This window comes from Dromaius novaehollandiae, chromosome 4 (assembly GCF_036370855.1).
Source record: "Dromaius novaehollandiae isolate bDroNov1 chromosome 4, bDroNov1.hap1, whole genome shotgun sequence".
NCBI lineage: Eukaryota > Metazoa > Chordata > Aves > Casuariiformes > Dromaiidae > Dromaius > Dromaius novaehollandiae.
Genome location: NC_088101.1, coordinates 73,301,191 through 73,308,436, shown reverse-complemented (window position 1 = coordinate 73,308,436; position 7,246 = coordinate 73,301,191).

Sequence of the window (7,246 nt, the reverse complement as noted above, 5' to 3'; positions counted from 1 at the left end):
TCATCTGGACAAGGCTAGAAAGTGCCTTCGTTTTGGAGCTTCTATTAGTATCTGAGTTAAATAGCTTGTGCAGATAAAGGAGCTTTGAGGCTGCTCTTCACCCTGCCTGTCAATGTAGAGAGACCTTCATCCTCCACAGCAGTATTTCTGAACACATTCACAAGTGACCCTACTCACAGACTCTTTCTGAGGTTTATCGTCAAACCTTAATTCATTTAAAAGTCTAAAATAATCTTCAAAAAGGTTAAATTTATATAGGTGAAAGCTTAGTAAAGCAAAAGTAAAAATCACAGATCATATGGCCTCAGCTTAGTTTTTCATTGAATGAAATAATTTTAGATTAGTAATAAGTGCATTTATTTGTCTTAAGGAGGTTAGGATCACATAATAATATTCACTTAGATAGACTGAGAAAATAATTTTGTACTAGCAACAACATGATAAAGAAGTGCTCTGTCTTGAAATGGTGCTTGCCTTGCACTAAACTTGCATTCAGGCACAGGCTCCAGTTTCCACTGGATCCATCTTCCTGGATCTTCTTTGAAACTGTCTCTCTAAACTTAAGTAAGCTTTCTTTCCAGTGGAATGGCCATTGGTTAGTGATATTCAAGATAATATTTGAAGTTTTAAGTACAAGCATTTCTTTTTCATTTATTATTCGGAGACTCAGATTTTGTGCTGCTTTCACATGTAGATCCCCCTGTTTTATCTGTAATGCATTATTCTTTATTTATTTCTGTATTTTTAGTTTATGATTTAAATGAAATTGTTTTGGCTGAGAACTAGGTTTCTCTGTGAAACCTGTTGGTTCCTGGTTCATATCTGATGTCAACATTTCTGGTTGCAAAAACCGCTTCTGCAATAGAATTTCTGTCAAGTTCTTGATCTTACTCATAACTTTAATGACCTCAAATGGCTTTATAACCTCTGGTTTAGGAGCTGCTCCTCTAGCACCTCAGACTAGCTGCCAGTTTTAAGAGCTGTTTTTATTCCTGATATGATTTATTCTTTCTATGAATGTTTTATTTTATATTCATTAATTTTATGTTATTCATTCCATTTATGCATTTTATTCATTGTTTGCTTTTTTCTCCCCATCAAAGCCCTTGTAGTGCAACATACCTGCTAAAAATAATAAAAAAAATCAGTGTGATTTTTTTAATGATGAAAGAAAACAGTATTCTGAAAAGAAATCTGCTTTATCCAGGTTCCAGACTAATTCTATCTTTACTTTGGAGATAATGTCTTTACATATCTGGCAGAGGAGAAATCTTCAAGTTGCATACTACCTGTTTACTAATAGACTTACATTTCATGACTTCTAAGTAAAATTAGGTTGTAAAATGTACTTGGTAATTGCAAGTATGTTGCAGTGCTCCTTGATTAGGATGTCCGTCTCTTGGTTTGTATGTATGTTGTTCAAAACCATATTTTAAATGTAGACTGTATGTGTTTAAATTACAAATGAAGATCTGTGTCAGCAAAACTACTATTTGAAAAAAACTTTCCTCATGAGCAAAATCTATATTTAAAAGACTATTTCTTTTGGATAGAAGAGGGAAAAGGCATAGTAATGATATCTTGGTTTTATGTGGTAGAAAGAATAGGAATAGGAGAAATCTGTGTAGTAAGTTTCTTCTTAAAGGCAGCAGTGAATGTCAACGACTGTCAAAATGAGGAAAGAGACTAGAAAGAGGCCTAGACTGTGAACGTGGGTGAGATTCATATGTAAAATAGGTACTAAGCTATTTGGCCTTGTCAGGACTAAGAATGCGTAACACACACATTTCTGAGATACTTTAAAAAAATTATATGGAGAGATGTGTGGATTTCAGAAATTTCAAGGTCCTTCTGTTACCTCCCTGGGGCACTCACTCATGAGATAAAACAACAGAATTTAGTATATAGCTCTAGTGACTTTCAGAATTTAGTTATACTGATGTACAGCTGATGTAGCTGTACTGGGTATGTCAAAGCTATCTTACACTAGTAGCTCTACTAAAGTCAGTGAAATTACTATGCCAATAAAGTTGTAGGATTTGTCCCATAATCCTGTATAGGATATAGCTACTAAACCACTAGAAGCTGATTTAGTAATTAGTAAAACACGTTTTTTAGTATATATGAGCCCATATATACTTAAACAGACCTGATATGGTCCATTAATTAGAATAAACACATTAAAAAACATAAAGCTGTGTTTAGGGGGTAGAGAGAGATGGATAGAGAAGCAAAAGAAAGGACAGTGCAAATGTCAGACTGTGATGTTATTTTTAAGCAGTGATAAAGGCAGTGGTAAAATGTGGCATGCTTTGTTACAATTTGTTAAGTGCTAGGAAGTGTCTGATTTGTAGGCTGCCTAGTCAAGTGGACAGGAAAAAAAAATCCATCAACTTGTTCTCAGTATAACATATTCCTTTATTTTAGTACAAATGATTTCCTGACTAGTAATGTGTTAGGATGGCTCATGGTTTGAGGCTTTGATTGAGGTCCTGATACTGTGGGCTTAGGTTTTCATTTTCACAGCAGGTTTCCTTGATGACTTTCTTAAAGTCCAATGACTGATTTCCTTTGCAGTGTGGATAACTACTTTGGAGCACAGCACTGGGATTATCGTTATTGAAGACTCTGAAATTCTCAAGGTGCCAGAGTGAAAGAATATACGTTAGATAAAACATAAGCCGGTGACTATATTTCAAAGGTGTCCCAGTATTTCCAGCTACGAAAACTGGCCCTAGTTTGTAAACAAATTAAAGATATCTTCTTTCTTTGCCTTTCCCTTTCTCATGTAGGATTTTAACAAGATAAATGCAGACAGGTGGGGAGGGAGAACAATGTGAGACATTATCTTTTTAACAGTGAGTACATTTCTGCAGTTAGTGGGCTTGGTCAGATAGTGAAAGAAGTCACAGCAGCAGTTTCTAATCTGTTATGTCAGAAAATGCAGTATGTGCTCTCTGAAATTATCTGCTGTCTACCAAAAATGGTGTGGAAAAGTGTTGTATCTCTTGGTGATTCTGTCTTCTCATCAGACAAAGCAGACTTATTAGTGAATCATTCTAGCTCAGCCTGTGATAAGAGTTGGCTTTGTGTCCTTAGTTTGTCTGATCAGACAGTAAATCTTGCCTCTAGCTAAAGGTGTAAGCTTTAGAGGATAAAACAATCCCCTGGATTTCCATGGAGCTCCCACCGGAAATGGACAACAAACACGTCTGCTTTATGTAAAAGGTTTTTTCTTTTTCTATACTGACATGTTATTTTAGAACAAGATATCTGAAATTCTTTTACTGCACATAAAATACAAAGTTATATCCAAACACATGTGTAACTATACCTGGGAAGCCACGGGGGCAGTGGTGAAAGTGGTCTGAGTAAGAAATCCAAAAAGCAAAGTAAGTTTAAAGTCAACCACAAACAGCAGAAAAACAATCTGCTTGTACACAAGAGTCATATGTTCCGTCTAATGCCTGACCTAAAAATTATACTTTTTTTTTACTAGAATATGAAAGATAAAACCAGATGCTGTCACCAACTTATTAGCTGCCAGCAGTGAAGCTATTGAAAACACAGAAAAGAATAATTTCATCATTTTGTTGACAATAAAGAAAATTATATACCACGTACCTCTTAAGATGAGTTAGGAAAATATAACAGCATTTAAAAGACTGTATTCAGTTGTAATGGTCAAGCCTAAGGCTATCTAAATCATCTGGAGTCTTGCCTATACACAGAAATTGTAACATTTTAACTCTAGTCATAACACTGAAAAACCTCCTGGGGGATCTAATATAACACTGCCCTGAGTTAATACAGTTTATTCATCTTTCCATATGGAGAGTAAAACCTTTGGACTGACATAATTGCATCCACTCTTGGAGTTGTATCAGTGAAAATATAAGATAAAAACTCATCTTCTGAATGACCTCATGAAACAACAAAATAGTCCGAACTAAACCTTCTAGGTTCCATCTAAATCTTTTAGGATTTTCCTTTATTAGCTATGGCTGGATATATTTGAATCACAGCAATTATGCAATGATAGCTCTTGGCAATGTCATAAGGAAATACTATAATTATAGTTCATTATAGAACCATTAATATGGTTCCTTCTTCGTATGATGCCTGGTGTTCTCCTTATGTTAGCTCTTGGGTAGAACAAGAAGTCTCAAAGATGTTGAGAGGCTGTTGAGTCTGTCTGCAGTGAATGGAATTCATATTAATTACTGGAAAGTAGAGGGGAGATAAAGTGGGAGGAAGGCAGAGAGGTATTACTAAAAGAACAGAAAGGATATGGATGTAAATCAGAGGTGAGGAAGGTGGGTAAAATACCAAATAAGAAAGAATGCCAAGAAGGTGGTGAGAACTGAGGTACGATGAAGATGAAGAAGAGTTGAAAAAACCTAATATAGCAGAGAGAATGGTCTTCTGGGAGAGCTAGAGAAGAAAAAATAATCAGGCAAAGGAAGGGGAAAGAAAAGCAGAAACAGTTCAGAGAAGGTTAATTATCCAAACTAAGCAAACCTGCAAGGCAGAAGCTGCTACAGTCTAGAAAAAAAGTTTTCTTAGGCAATATTGGGAGGGACTTAGTGTAAAGAAAAAATAAAACAACTGGTCTAAAAAGGAGTGCAAAGATGAAAACTGAAGAGAGAAGAGGATGAGGTAGAACAGATAGATGCGGTATAACAGTAGGACTTTTTAAAAAATAATACTCTCAGATATTCCTGTGCAGACCTCATTTATGCTGTTATGGGAGGTCTGGGACTAGCCATGCATAGGTCATCAGTGCAATAACGATTCAAAATGAACACTATTTGTCAATGGTGAATTTCTGTGCTTTCTCTCCAAACTCTTATTAGTGTTGTGCTGCTCTTAAGTCTTAGGCCACTAACAACTGCATAGCTCTCTAGCTCCACTACCAGACATGAGTATTTGGAATAGAGGAATCTAATTTCTGTCTCTAGTGCTACCTGCTGCTGATGGTCAGAGTATCTTCAAACAGGCTTTCATTGCAGCACATGAAAAGTAAAGGCCAGGGAGAGATCTGCTGTTCTTAACACCTTATTACTGAGTTTTTACAATTACAGTGATTAAAAGTAGAGCAAAAATATGGTCAAATCGAAGTAATAATTAAGGTTGGCTTAATAGATCAATGAATCCCATTGGTCACATCAGCAAATGGATATACTGGATAGCCATTTTTTGGATTATGTGCTTGGAGCTGGATATTTGTTCATTTTAATCTTATTTTAAGAAAGGACACGTGGACACTGTTCTAAATCATGAAGATGTTCACTTATCAAAGGTATCTGTAGATCATAAGTTTCCACTAGATTATATTTCATCCATAGAACTTGAACAATGATAGTCACTGGCTGAGGAATTAAAGCCTGCTGACTCCTCCAGAATGGAAAGATTGTACAGAAACTATGGATATTCCTAGGCCTCTCAAAGAAATTGGCTTGAAGAGTTTCTGCTGGCCAGCTCAAATGTAGAGGGTCTCTGTTACCCCTTAAAACAGTATGATAAGGTTGTAGGATGCTCTTCATCCGTTAGAACAGGGACCATGTGTTAAATGATGTATGAGACTGAAGACTTTTCTCCTTAGAAGACTAGCCCTTGAAAATGCAGAGACCTTTGAAGAACAGATTGTGGGAATTTGAGGAGACTGAGCTGTGAGAGGAAAAAGTTGTTGAGCTGTAGGTTTGAAGAACTGGGAGCCATTTCAAAAGATGGCTTTAGGTGCATTTATGGTAACATTCCATAGTGTTGTACAAATAGCATTGTTTAAAGTCTGACACTGGTTATCCTTTATTTCAGGTAAAAATCCAATAGTTTGGGGAGCTCTGTCAGTGTTAGAGTTATTTTTTTTTAAACCACATATGTTCTGAACTTCTCATCAAATGCTTTTGCTCCCAGGGCATGCTAGGTGACAGAGGAGGCTACTAAACTTGGACAGGCATCTCTGTTAAATTTTTGGTGACTGGTTCATAGCATCCCAACTGAAGGTGCATGAGGAATCTTCATCTATCCACTGCTTAGGTTCAGTGTGTTTTGCTGAAAACAGAATCTTGTAACACAGAAAGATCACAAATTGAGAATGAAGGGAGCAACGCAGTGAGAATGTAGTGTAGTTACTGTTTATGACAAGTGGTAAGAAGCCAAAGAGATAAAATAACCAAGCCTTTCTTTTCTTCAATAATATGTTTATATATATTTACAAAAAAGTGATAATCTCAAGGTTATTTCTGGTCTCCTATCTGTTTTTGATTATTCTGAAATGTAATCATTTCATTTTTATGAGGGTGCATCATACTATGTCCCTTATCCTAAATCATTAATACCATATTCTGTGAATTAAGTAAGATTAAAACTGCGTTATCTAATTACTATCACAACATGTTAATTCCTTCACTATGTAATTTAAATAGAATTTCTTTTGGGGCAGAACTTAAAATAACTGGACCGGTAAGTTATTTCTCTAGTCATAGCAAGTGTGGATATGTGATACACTGTTTTGAATTTTTATGATTGTTGGTGGATGCAATGAATATTAGTAAAGGCAGCAACACTGTAGCAGTTTCATTATAAAAATCACAAGGAGTTCAAATAGTTAGAGGGAGTTCTTTGGTCAGTTTAATGTAGTAAAATGGAAACTTGTTTACAAATATGCATCATTTTAGGAAGGGAAGTGAAAAAGAATATCCAATCCCCTTTAAAGATAACAAGGAGGAGGAGGAAAGTAGAATAGAACAACCTGTCTAGAATCTGGCTAGGATGTCAGTGATAAAATAACATTGAAGAAAAATCCCGTGGTATCCTCAGTGTCTGCTAGCAATCAGCAAATCAGTTTTATTTCTAAACTGAAGAAAGGTGGAAGGTGGCTGTGACACAGGGGATGCACCTGCTTCAGACTGACCTGCATTTTGTGTTAAGTGCTCAAAATGTACTGAAGCTCATCCAGGAAAATCTATTGTGACGTATTCTAGACAAGATTGGTGACAAATTCTGGAGAGCCTGTGACTGGGAAAGCCTCAGACAGCAGTTTGAGACCATCAGTTTTGACTGTTTCTGAATTGCTGGTCCAGTTCCTTATAACAGTGGATTGTCTTCTCAGCAGTGGCAGCATGCTTGAAAAATCTGCAAATAGTCAGCCTGCCTAGCAGGAATAAAGGGCTGCTTTTCTCAACAGAGGAACAGATCATCACACCAAATGTGCATTGGTTTTAAAAAGCAAAGAATGAGCATA